Raw genomic sequence first — 14,779 nt, forward strand, 5'->3', positions numbered from 1 at the left:
ATCTTGAAATGCTTTTTGTCTAGCCATTTCATACTCGTGTCGAGCCATAAAAATTTGCATTTCCGTCATTGGATTACCCCCTCCCGGTTGACCTTGCTGTTGATCTCTCTCAACCTGTGGATGCCTGCCATCATAACGTGCTGTCGCGTTGTTTCGCTTCTTTAAGACCTTAGCACCATGATAAACACGCAAATCTATTCTATCGCGGGGTTCTGGTTCTGCCATTAATAATCCCCCCGACTTCTATCCACACCGAGATATTCAGCAATTAAAGTAATAAATATACCACCTCCTATTATGCTACCACACCTCATACCCCTAACCATAGTTAATAAATAATAACCCATACAAAAAGGTATACTTATGGCGCTTTGTGGGTCTCGAATACACATGTGGTAAAACAAATCTTGTTCATTTACATTTTCCTTATTCTTACCTCGTTGTGTAATCAAATTGGTTGAAAACCTATGGATTACTCTTAATTTAGCTCTATCAATATCAAGATAAGAGTATAATCCCCCCTGAAATCGGCAATGGCTAGTCATCCTACTCCATACGTCATTTGTATCAAAATTCTCATCCACCCTCCTACCATAAACTATTAACCTCTGGCAATCATAAGATGCTAGCTCCTCGGGCGTATATATACCTAAAGCCCGAGCCATGTCTAGTAAGGACATATGGCGCATCTCCCCTCCTAATAAAAATCTAATAAAACTACGATCGGTTAAAGTATCTACCCGATCATTTATTTCAATAGTACACAATAACTCTATACACCATTCTCTATACACAAGTCTACGCATGTTGAATAAACGTACCCAATCACTAAAAGTAGAATTACCATACCTTTGAGTAAGTAATTCCCTGATTGGCTCGGCCAATTCCACTACCTCTAATGGTTCCCAATCTATAACTCTGGGTACCTCAACATTATTAGACACAAGGTTGTGCAGGTTCTTTTGATATTTTGGATAGTCTATCCAATATCTATCAAATCTCAAATTCGGATATAAATCTGCCTCATGAATGTTTGAATATGAAACAATTGGGTGAGGCATATCTTGTCGGTATTGGTTATTAATTTTCTGTTGATCTGCATCTTCCGGAGGAGCATTGCGAGCCTGGGATGAAGATTCACCCCTTTCAGTCTGCAAAATATATCAAACACAATTTTTGTGCATCCAAATATGCATTAGTTTTAGCAAAATCATAAATCTAAACAATTTCAATGACATGTTTAATCCATATTAAACTCTATACACATTTTCAAAATATTAACAATTCTACACTTTTACAAATATACTTTTACAAAAATGTATACAAAGTTCCTTCGCATTTATCTTTTAAAACATGTCAAAAACAATCATTATAACAATTAAATAAGTTTCTCATGGCATTCATATCAATTAAATCAAGTTTATGCAATTTTGGTTCAAAAAGTCCACTTTAATCTTCATAAATCATGTTTAGGATCAAAGTTTTGATCATTTAGCAACCTAAACATGTTACACTACTCAATTTAGCATAAACTAACAACAAAATTCGGCCATAACCTGTTTATATCAAAAAGCCCTAATTTTGCTCAAGAACACAAACCCTAGATTATTCAAAAATTGAAGTTCAAAGCTTCTAATCATGTTAAATAGCATCAATCTAGGTTATACAAGCATAATACACAAACAATTGAAGCATTATTACACTAGAAAGCATCAAAATCGAATTAGGCATAAAATTGTTCAAGAACACTAAAAATTCGGATTAAATGATGTTTTAGGTGTAGAAATTTACCGATTTCCTTGAGTAATTCCTTGATAATAGTCTCCTCATTGTGATTTTATGAAAGATTTGATGAAAAATGGTGAAAAATCACGAATTTGGGCGATTTTTTTGTGTGTTTTTCGCAAAAAATGGGTGTGAGTGTGCAAACTGGTCTGTTCGACCAGTTATATTTTTTTCTGGATTTTTGATGCTCCGCGAGTGCGGTGGTTTTTGTCTACAAAGCTCCGCGAGTGCAGAGCCCCTGATTCCAGTTATATTTTTTTTTTGGATTTAGGATGAGGGCGTTTCGGATCGATGTCCTAGTCCGTCCCTCGACAAAAATTTTAAAATTTGTCATTTTTAAACACGGTTTTAAAAGCAAAGATTTTTGGGTTTTTTTTAATATTTTTGGCATACTTTAATTCAATAAGATTAAAAATAATGATAATAAAAGTTCTCGTCCCTCCCTCGGGTAAAGCAATTTCGGTTCAACGACCTAGTCTTCAACTTACGACGAATTTTAAAAATCATATTTTTAACTTAACGAAATAAAGTAAATTTTTTTTGTTTTTATAATCACACCAAACTTAAATTTAAGATGCATAAAATTAAAAATTCATATTAAAAATTCACACCAAACTTAAATTATATATTTGTTTTCATACAAACTTATATTAAAATATTAATTTTTCAAATATTTACGATTTTAAATATATATATTAATTTTAACAAGTTTACAATATTATTTTAATATTAATATATTAATTTTAAAAACAAAGTAAAAATAAAATTAAAAATCTTTTTGGCTCTTATCCCACTTTAATCAATCAAATATTATCAAAAATATGCGCCCCTCTTTTCGGTAAAGTAATTTTGGTTAAATAACCTAGTTTAACTCATGACGAATTTTTGAAATATTTTGGGTTGATTGATTAAAGATATTTATACCTTAAGAATAAACGGTAAATTTCGCAGTGATGTAATAAATTTTTGTATGATATCAATAATTTCGGTCGCAAGACCTAATTTTATCGAATACCAATTTAATACTTTATAGCGAACAAATTAGCATTTATTATCAAAAGGTTAAAAATAAAAATAAAAATAAAAACTGTACATACTTACATGTGAAATAGATTTCTTAGTGATATGCTCTAGCCCACTCATAAGATAGTCGGACTAATTGGTTTTCCATGCCTATATAGGCGTAACCTCGAGCATTCAACGTTTTTTCTTCTAAACATGTGAACGGTCCGTCTCTGCATAAAGTAACAAATTCGGTGTTTGAATAGGTTTGATTATTTGAACATTTACCTTCATGTGACCATTTTCCGCATTTGTGACATCTTTCAAGGCGTCGTGCTCTTCTTTTTGCTGCGGATTTTGATTTTCCTTTACCAAATTGTAACTTATTATTTTCGCATCTGGATTCTTTTCTTACTCCGTCCAATTTACTTCTGATTAATGATACTATTTCACTTGGAAGTGTGTCATTATTACGTTTAGCGATCAAAGAGTGTAGCATTAGACCATGGTTTAGTTCACAGGAAGTCTTCATCTCGTAAAACCTAAAAAAATAAAAATTCAGAATGGGGGGAGAAGACTAGTTCTTTAGGGTCTGCTAGGAAAAGACCATTCGGGTTCCATTTTCGAGAACTATACGAAAACAGAAAATCTAACTCTAACAGAAATACATATTATCCTTTAAAGACTTGATTCTCCCCACACTTAGTTAACTGTGGTATCGAAATTGTGATTAACTTTGTTGTCGACTTTCATCGGATTATCTATGTAATGTTTAACTCTGTGACCATTAACTTTAAATTCAATTCCATTTGCATTTATTAATTCTATCGTTCCGTATGGGAAAACTCTTTTGACTATGAATGGTCCAGACCATCTTGATTTCAATTTTCCAGGAAATAGCTTGAATCGTGAATTGAAAAGAAGAACTCTGTCTCCTTCTTTAAATTCTTTTGAACTTCCGCCCATTTAGATACATAATCAATGGCTACGAGAATGTAGAGATTATTATGAGATTTTGGAAATGGACCCATAAAGTCAATACCCCAAATGTCAAATACTTCACATACTTGAATGACATTTTGTGGCATTTCATCACGTTGACTTATTTTTCTGGCCCTTTGACATGGATCACAGGATTTGTAAAGAAGGTGTGCGTCTTTGTAAATTGTAGGCTAATAGAATCCAGCATCATAAACTTTTCTTGCTGTGAGCTGAGGCCCATAATGCCCTCCTGTTGGTCCTGTGTGACAATAGTTTAAAATTTTACTAGCTTCATCTCCGAATACACATCGGCGTATTATTCCATCGGGACAACTTTTAAACAAATGTGGATCTTCCCAGAAATAGTGTTTTATATCACTAAAGAATTTCTTTTGTTTTTGGTACGATAATCCTTTTCAAGGAATCCACATACTAAGTAGTTTGCATAGTCTGCAAACCATGGAATTTCATTATAATCTATCTTCAATAGATATTCATCAGGAAAGTTGTCTTGTATGGCCGATTCATTTAGAACTTTTAATTCGGGATTTTCAAGACGAGAAAGATGATCAGCGGCGAGATTTTCTGCTCCTTTTTTATCTCGAATTTCAATATCGAACTCTTGTAAGAGTAAGATCCAACGGATTAATCTTAATTTAGCATCTTTATTTCGAAAATAGGTATCTAAGAGCAGAATGGTCGGTATAGACCACCGTTTTAGCTAGAACGAGATATGAACGAAATTTGTCAAAAGCAAAGATAATAGCAAGGAGTTATTTTTCAGTAGTTGTATAATTCGTTTGTGCTCCTTGTAACGTCTTACTAGCATAATATATAGGTTGAAATCGTTTTTCAATCCTTTGTCCTAAAACGGCTCCCATTACAAAATCACTTGCATCGCCCATAAGTTCAAATGGTAGATTCCAATTTGGAGTTATCATAATCGGCGCATTAGTGAGTTTTTCTTTAAGTATATTAAAAGATTTGATGCATTCATCTGAAAAGATGAATGGAGCATCCTTTTCTAGGAGTTTATTCATAGGAGTGGCAATTTTAGAAAAATCTTTTATGAAACGTCGGTAAAAACCGGCATGCCCTAGAAAACTCCTAACTCCTCTAACATTGGTTGGATGTGGAAGTTTAGCAATTACATCTACTTTAGCTCTATCCACTTCAATTCCTTCCTTTGAAATTTTATGTCCAAGAACGATGCCTTCTTTAACCATGAAATGGCATTTCTCCCAATTAATACTAGATTTGATTGTTCGCATCTAATAAGCATTCGTTCAAGATTAACTAGACATGATTCAAAAGTATCACCGAAGACTGAAAAGTCATCCATAAAAACTTCCATGCATTCTTCTATCATGTCGTGAAAAATCGCCATCATGCACCTTTGAAAGGTTGCAGGGGCGTTGCAAAGTCCAAATGGCATGCATTTGTAAGCAAAAGTACCATAAGGGCACGTGAATGTGGTTTTCTCTTGGTCCTCGGGTGCTATTGGAATTTGAAAATATCCGGAAAAACCATCAAGAAAGCAATAGTAACTGTTTTCGGCTAATCTTTCCAACATTTGATCAATAAAAGGTAAGGGAAATTGATCTTTTCTGGTGGCGTCATTTAAGTTTCTATAATCAATATAAACACGCCATCCTGTTACAGTCCTAGTAGGAATAAGCTCATTTTTCTCATTTGTGATGACAGTCATGCCACCCTTCTTAGGTACGCATTGAACTGGGCTTACCCATGGACTATTAGAAATTGGATAAATTAAACCTACATCTAGCAGTTTAATAATTTTTTTCTTAACAACATCTTGCATATTAGGATTTAGTCTTCATTGACGTTGCACATACGTTTTATGACCTTCTTCCATAAGGATTTTATGTGTGCAATACGAAGGACTTATTCCTTTAATATCATGAATCTTCCATGCAATAGCTGGTTTATGAGCTTTCAACACAGAAATGAGTTGAGATTTTTCATTTTCAGTAAGAGAAGATGATATTATTACAGGTAATTCAGATTCACCATGTAAATAAGCATATTCCAAATGGTTTGGAAGTGGCTTTAACTCTAATGTCGGTGGTTCTTCTATCGATGATTTATATCGATATCTGTCTTCTTCTTTTAGCATTTGAATTTCTTCTGTTGTTGGTTCATATCAATTAGCCATTAGTGTAGCTAACATTTCAGTTTTATCAATTGGTTCAGTTCCTTCTCCTAAAGAACATTCTCCTGTTCCTTGTAATTCTGGAAATTCTTCTAACAATTCTGCATGTGATTCTATAGTTTAAATATAATAACATGTATCATCTGCAGATTGTGGTTGTTGCATTGCTCTATCAACAGAAAAGGTAACACTCTCGTCCTCTATACTTAGGGTTAGTTTCTTACCAAACACGTCTATCATTGCTTTAGCCGTGTTTAAAAATGGTCTTCCTAATATGAGAGGAACTTGAGAATCTTCTTCCATGTCCAGAACAACAAAATCTACTGGAAATACTAAAGTACCAACTTTAACTAGCATGTTCTCCATTATCCCTCTAGGATATTTTACTGATCTATCGGCTAGTTGTATGCTTATTCGTGTTGGTTTCAATTCTCCAAGGTCTAGTTTAGTGTATAGTGAATACAACATTAAATTTATACCAGCACCTAAGTCTGCCAATGCTTCTATTGAACTAAGACTACCCAGAAAACATGGAATTGTGAAACTTCCTGGATCAGATAGTTTTTCTGGTATCTTATTCAACAGCACTGCTGAACAATTAGCAATCATAATAACAGCCGAGATTTCTTCCATTTTCTTTCTATTTGAGATTAGATCTTTCAGAAATTTAGCATATCTAGGCATTCCTGAAATCACATCAATGAAAGGAAGATTTACATTTATTTGTTTAAACATATCCAAGAATTTGGATTGCTCGGCTTCAAGTCTCTCTTTTTTCATTTTACTCGGGTAAGGAAGTGGTGGTTGGTATGGTTTAACATAAGGTTTAGCTTTAACTGTGTTATCTTCATTAACCTTTTTAACTACCGGTTCTTTTTCCTTATCTTGTTCAGGTTGTGGTTTTTGTGGAGTAGGAATAGCTTCATCATAAATTACAGGTATTTCAGGTGGTTTAAGTGTAATACCACTTCTTGTGGTAATGGCTTTAGCTGTTTCATTCCGGGGGTTAGCATTTGTATCACTAGGTAGACTTTCCGGTTTTCTTTCACCTATTAACCTTGCTGGGTTGCTCACTTCTTGTTCCAGATTTTGAATAGAAGCTTGTTGATTTCTAAATGCTTGAGCATTTTGTTCATTGGTTTGTTTCCGAGATGTAAAAAACTGCGTTTGAGATTCAACTAGCTTCGTCATCATATCTTCTAAATTTGGCTTTTTATCATCGGTTTGTGGTGGTTTGTTTTGAAAATTAGGTCTTTGCTGATTGTAAGTATTATTGGATACTTGTTGATTTCTAGGACCTTGTTGGTTGTTATATGGAACATTTCGGTTATAATTCTGGTTTTGATTGTAAATCGGTCTTGGCGATTGATAATTATTCTGATAATTATTTCCAGGCCTTTGGTTTAGATATGAAACATTCTCTCTTTGTTCCATTGTTAGTTCAATACTGAGACAATCTTTTGTCAAATGTGGTCCTCCACACTGCTCACAACTAATTCGTATTGAGTGTATATCCTTAGTCATCTTTTCCATTCGTCTCTCGACAACATCTATCTTTGCGAAAATGGAATCTAAGTCATGGCTAGAATCGGCTCTAGCTGCTTTAGATGATCTAACGATATCTTTTTCTTGGTGCCACTCATGTGAGTGAGAAGCAGTGTTATCAATAATTTTATAAGCATCAGTTTCAGTTTTCTTCATAATGGAACCACCATCTGCTAGGTCTATGTCTTTCCTTGTAGTGATGTAGCATCCTTGGTAGAATATTTGTACTATTTGACAAGTGTCTAAACCATGTTGCGGACATCCTATTATTAACTTACCAAATCTTGTCCATGCCTCATATAGAGTTTCATTTGGCTTTTGTGTGAACGTAACAATTTCTCCTTGAAGTCTCACGGATTTAGATGCCGGAAAGAATTGTTTAAGAAATTTTTCAACTAAAACATCTCATGTATCAATCGCCCCTTCAGGTAACGATTCCAACCAATCTTTGGCTTCTCCCTTTAAAGTCCAGGGAAATAACATGAGATATATCTTTTCATCCTCAACTTCTCGGATTTTAAATAGTGTGCAGATCCTATTAAAGGTACGAAGATGTTCATTTGGATCCTCCTTCGGCGCACCACTAAATTGGCATTGATTAGTCACCATGTGTAGAATTTGTCCTTTGATTTCATAATCTGGCGCATTAATGTCCGGTTGAGTAATTGCGTGACCTTGGCCAGTGCGTTTAGCTCTCATTCGGTCTTCCATACTTAGAGGTTCCAGATTCTCCATAATTGAATTTGTTGAATCTGAATCACTAGAGGATTGTGATTTAATGGTTGGTTCCTCAACAATCTCTGTTTGAATGATTGGTGGTTCCGGAGGAAAGATTAATGGTCCAGGATCTATGAATTGTCCCTGAATATTCTCCGGATTCTCAATTGTGAGGTCGGGTTCAAAAAATGGATTATCGGAAATTTGAATTGGAGTACTTGGTCGACTGGATGACAATTCTAAAGAAAAATCAACGGCGACAATATTTGCTAGATGTCTTGATCGAGTTACAGGTGGTGAACGTACAAAATGTGGTGAACGTTTTGCTCGGTGCATTCACTGAATATCCTATTAGTTTTTAAAAAGAAAGAAAAATTATATAAGTTATCCAATTAATAGACTTTTCTGATTTTGCCCACGTTTCGAATAGCCAAAAGATGCAGCAGAGGGGCAGGATTCGTTTGGTCTCAATATAATTGAGTACTGTTTGGCTCCAATAACCCGGTCCACGTACAAATCCAACTATTACTACGAACCAGAGAATTTTGATGTCTATCAATTTAACCGCTTAAAATAATTTTTCGTTGAAATTTAAAAATTTAGATAAGAAATAGAGAAAATTCTAAGTCCTAAAAACTAGAATGTCGAGAAATAAGAAAGAAAAAGAGTGCGTCGAAAAACGTCGAAAAATAAAAGATTGAAAAATAATAGTCGTCGCAAAATAAAAATAAGAAAGTAGCGTGTCGAAACTTAAAAAGGAATTAAAAACTAAGAATTAAAAGTTGCGTCTAAAAATATTAAAGCTTACAAGGAATTCTATATCCCAAATGGCAATATCTTAAAAAGGTACTAAAAACTTAGAACAGCGTAGCAAAATTCTAAAGCACCTAAATCTTAGTCTAAAGAAAAAGCACTTAAGGGATTTTACGGCAAAGCCTAAAAATCTAGAAATAAAAATAACTATGGCAAATACTATGATTTAAAACTAAATACGAGCGAAAAATACAAATATTACGCTAAAACGAATAAAAAAAGTACAAAATATAAAAATATACTTAAAGTTGTAAAAAGTACAATTTTTATAAAAATAATATTTTTATATTATTTATTTAATAAAACTATTAATTTTATAAATTAATTAAACTAATTATAACTTAATAATACAAATTAAATAAGTAACTAAACTAAATAATTAATTAAACCCTAAAAACTAAATAATTAAATTAATTAAACCCTAATTTTGTATTAATTGCAGTCCTAGGTTGACCTGTCAGATTGACCTCCGCGAGTGCGGTTAGGTCCAGTTCAAAAGCTCAGCGAGTCGCGGAGGGTCAAATTTAGGCTGAAAAGGGGTTCGTTTTTGCACAGGTTCAGTTTTTTTTTTTTATTTTTTTTATGTTTTTCTGTTTTATTAAATATATATATAATATAAATATAACTAAATATTTTTATAAAACAATAAAATACTTATTTTTAAACTCAAAAGTAAAAATACTTTTTTTTAAACTTTATATATTTTTTAACAAACTCTTTTTGTATTTTTATATTTTTTATATTTAAAAAAAAAACTTATATTTTTATACGAAGGACTTAATAAAAACTTTTACAAAATTATATTATTATTATTATTATTATTTTTTATATCATTAGCGTTGCGCTTTCGGCGTTTAAGTTCCCCGGCAGCGGCGCCAAAAATACTTGATGTTATGCGAGGTGTATATGAAATAGCTTTATTTTTACTAGGAAATACTATTACATACGATACAATTTTACACAAGATATTTATTTATTTATAGAATGGATATACCTAAACCTTGCTACAACACTTATAGGTAGTGTACCTAATCGTACAGTAGTGTAATTTTTAGTAAGTCCGGTTCGTTCCACAGGGATATCTTTAAAAAAAGCTTAACGCTATATTAGTTTTAATTTATAAAAATACAAATAAATATATAAGTAATATTATTATTATAAAGGGGGTTTTTACCGTTTAATGACCGGTTTGTCGATTTTTAAAACTTTAGTCGCAGTTAAAACCTAATGTAAAATATTAAATAAATAAAAGACTTAATTTAAAGCGTAAAGTAAATAATGATAATGAAATTGCAATAAATAAAAGTGCAATAATATAAACTTGCGATAATTAAAAAGTATGATAATTAAAAGTGCAATTAAATACAATGACAATAAATAAAAGTGCGATAATTAAAAGTGCAATTAAATATGAAAATAAAGGAATTATGCTTATTTAAACTTCCGTAATCATGATGTTTGACGTGTTGATTTTAGTTTATTCCCATGGGTTAATTGCCCATTGTCCTGGATTATTCAATATGTCCGTCTGGTTTTTATCCATAACAGTCCATCAGTCATAAATATAAAGTGCGAGTATCCTCGTCAAATTATCCTTATACCCGAAGTTAAATATTCCAACTAATTGGGGACTTAAACTGTAACAAGGTTTTAATACTTTGTTATCAATTATGCCAAGTATCCTTGTACATAATTTCACCCCTGTTTTAATAATTCCATAGACTATTAATCCATTTCCGTGTCCGGTTAAATGAACGATTATTCGTACATATAAATATCCCGCCCATCGTGTCCGATTGAGTGTATATGGTTATTTATAGGTACGTCCAATTGTAAATCTTTATATTAAAATTAACAAACTATCATTTAGTTAAACAAATATAAAGCCCAATAATAGCCCATAGTCTAATTTCCACAAGTGTCGTTCTTTTGTCCAAACTCCAATTATGGTACAAAGCCCAATTACCCAAATTTAATATTTAGTCAAACATCACGATTACTTTGGCATTAAATAAGCATAATAATAACTTAGCTATGAGACATTAAATTAAAAAGGTTGAACATAACTTACAATGATTAAAAATAGCGTAGCGTTACACGGACAGAATTTCGACTTACACCCTTACAACATTCGCTAACATACCCTTATTATTAGAATTAAAATTAAAATTAAAATTATAAAAACAAATATATATATATATATATATATATATATACGTAAGAGATAGATTAGAAAAAAATTTCCCCGGCAGCGGCGCCAAAAATACTTGATGTTATGCGAGGTGTATATGAGATAGCTTTATTTTTACTAGGAAATACTATTAAATACGATACAATTTTACACAAGATATTTATTTATTTATAGAATGGATATACCTAAAGCTTGCTACAACACTTATAGACGGTGTACCTAATTGTACAGTAGTGTAGTTTTTAGTAAGTCCGGTTCGTTCCACAGGGAAATCTTTAAACAAAGCTTAATGCTATATTAGTTTTAATTTATAAAAATACAAATATATATATAAGTAATATTAATATTATAAAGGGGGGGGGGGTTTTCCGTTTAATGACCGGTTTGTCGATTTTTAAAACTTTAGTCGCAGTTAAAACCTAATGTAAAATATTAAATAAATAAAAGACTTAATTTAAAGCGTAAAGTAAATAATGATAATGAAATTGCAATAAATAAAAGTTCGATAATATAAACTTGCGATAATTAAAAAGTACGATAATTAAAAGTGCAATTAAATACAATGACAATAAATAAAAGTGCGATAATTAAAAGTGCAATTAAATATGAAAATAAATGAATTATGCTTATTTAAACTTCCGTAATCATGATGTTTGACGTGTTGATTTTAGTTTATTCCCATGGGTTAATTGCCCTTTTTCCTGGATTATTCAATATGTCCGTCTGGTTTTTATCCATAACAGTCCATCAGTCATAAATATAAAGTGCGAGTATCCTCGTCAAATTATCTTTATACCCGAAGTTAAATATTCCAACTAATTGGGGACTTAAACTGTAACAAGGTTTTAATACTTTGTTATCAATTATGCCAAGTGTCCTTGTACATAATTTCACCCCTGTTTTAATAATTCCATAGACTATTAATCCATTTCCGTGTCCGGTTAAATGAACGATTATTCGTACATATAAATATCCCGCCCATCGTGTCTGATTGAGTGTATATGGTTATATATAGGTACGTCCAATTATAAATCTTTATATTAAAATTAACAAACTATCATTTAGTTAAACAAATATAAAGCCCATTAATAGCCCATAGTCTAATTTCCACAAGTGTCGTTCTTTTGTCCAAACCCCAATTATGGTACAAAGCCCAATTACCTAAATTTAATATTTAGTCAAACATCACGATTACTTCAGCATTAAATAAGCATAATAATAGCTTAGCTACGAGACAGTAAATTAAAAAGGTTGAACATAACTTACAATGATTAAAAATAGCGTATCGTTACACGGACAGAATTTCGACTTACACCCTTACAACATTCGCTAACATACCCTTATTATTAGAATTAAAATTAAAATTAAAATTAAAATTATATATATATATATATATATATATATATATATATATATATATATATACGTAAGAGAGAGATTAGAAAAAGATGATTAAAAATCGGCCGAATGCTCGGCCTTTTATAGGCCCACGTAATACTGTTTGACCTCCGCGAGTGCGGAGGTTTTTGTCTTCAAAGCTCTGCGAGTGCGGAGCCCCTGATTCCAGCTAACATAAGTTTGGCTCCTAGCTTGCCGACGGATTTTATTATATAAATATAATATAAATATATAATTTATATAATTAATTATATATTATATTATATTTATATACATAATTAATTTGTAACTTTCGGTCCGTTGCGTCGTACGTTGAAAGCTGGTTCATGTCTCGGTTTCGGATTTTCAAACGTCCTTTCGTATAATTTAATATCTTGTACTTTGCTTTTTGCGGCTTGTACACTTGTCATTTTTAGGCGTTCCTCATCAATAATTTGAACCTCTTTGCTTGTACTTTATACTTTTTAGCTTTTTGGTCGTTTGCGTCTTCAATTTGTCGAATCTGCCTTTTGTCTTCACCTTTTAATATTTAAACGAATATTCCTTGTAAATAGGACAACTGCAACTAAAAGCTTGTCTTTCTTGAGGGATAATGCTATGAAATATATGTTCGTTTTTAGCATTATCAAATATTCCCACACTTGAGCGTTGCTTGTCCTCAAGCAATATAGTCTTGAAATATACTAGAATCACTTCTTTATTCTTCACACTTTGTACACCAGTGATTTCTATACGGCGGTATGAACAATGGTAGTAACGTTATGGTTTACAGTCCCACATGACTATAAAAGTTTAGATCCTTTAAGGAAATTGGATCTTTATGAAAACATTTGATCTTTTGAAAATTAAATCTAACTTTTACCCTAGATAAGTTTTCCGGGATAACCCTTCACCGGTGTTTGCAAATTGTTTTTGTGGGTTTGGTGGGTTTCAGATTTGAAAATTTTAGTTCAAAACTTGCGGTTTTGTGTCACCCACTTGCTAACCTTGTATTGGGAAAGCAACACGTCCAGTATACTTGCTCCGTATATTACCTTTCGATAAACTACCGTCCGGTTGTAAAGGAAAGCGTTGAACAAGCAACTGTTAAGGCAATGTCCCCTGACATGCTTTTAATTATGGTCTATAACGTATCGGATGCAATTACTATCCTTTGTAGGAGCAATAGTAAAGCTCACCCTTATAATTTTTCGGTCTGGCACAAGGTCCTGTCTTTGACTATGCTATGCAACCACCGTTCTTATGGTTGACACCCGATTTGGTTCAGGTGACCTAATGAATTCCAGGTGAATTCCTAGGATTTTACGTTCAATGGTAATGAACGCATTGAAAATGGGTTTTCAGAAAACAAATCGGTTTGTAATTTTGATCAAAATATTTTCTAGTTCAAGCTCGAGTTTAGATATCATCAAATTCCATGAGTTTGTAATTCTCAATATTTAAGGTCAATCTCTAGGATTGAGTAATATCAGTCTTAAAAGCTGATTTTTGATCTTTTAAGGAGATTATCCTTACTGGGGGGTCTGATTCATTAGTCTTATCAAGCTAATTTGCACGGCGTCCTCCCCATTTTACAAGACAGATCCTCTCATGGTTAGGATAAGTCTGACCACTTGGCGACCCTGTTTTATGCTGAGGTCCGTGAATTTCCTGCTGATTTTAGAGATGACTTTTCTAGATTTTTCGTCAACCTACAGCTGGTCTGAACGACAACTTCATGCCCTAAATCAAGAAGCGCGTTTCTTTTTTGGAAGACTTTACTTCATTTTAACGATGGAATTGATTCATCGTGTAGATCCATCTTTCTTACAGTAAATCGGGTAAAACTGTTTAGTTTAGTCCAAAGCAAAAGTATCTTCAATTATTTGTTACAGAAATATGTGACATATGTTCCAAACATATTGGCGTTTGTTTGCTGAATGATAAATGGTGCATATCATTTGTTCATTCCGTCTTGTTGTTACATCACATTTGTTTTTCATTTTTTTTCGTCAAAAGTACTAGCTTTTGCTGAACTTAATGCCAGTCTTTGAAAATGCACTGTTTTACCCTGTTTTGTACATGAGATAAACTACAAACACATATATACATATTTTTGAAGTTGGGTTTTCACACCACATTCAAAAATTATTAAAATCTAATAAAGTTAGAAAATTATAAAAGCTATTATAATA

The sequence above is a fragment of the Rutidosis leptorrhynchoides genome, chromosome 4 (assembly GCF_046630445.1).
Source record: "Rutidosis leptorrhynchoides isolate AG116_Rl617_1_P2 chromosome 4, CSIRO_AGI_Rlap_v1, whole genome shotgun sequence".
Taxonomy (NCBI): Eukaryota; Viridiplantae; Streptophyta; class Magnoliopsida; order Asterales; family Asteraceae; genus Rutidosis; species Rutidosis leptorrhynchoides.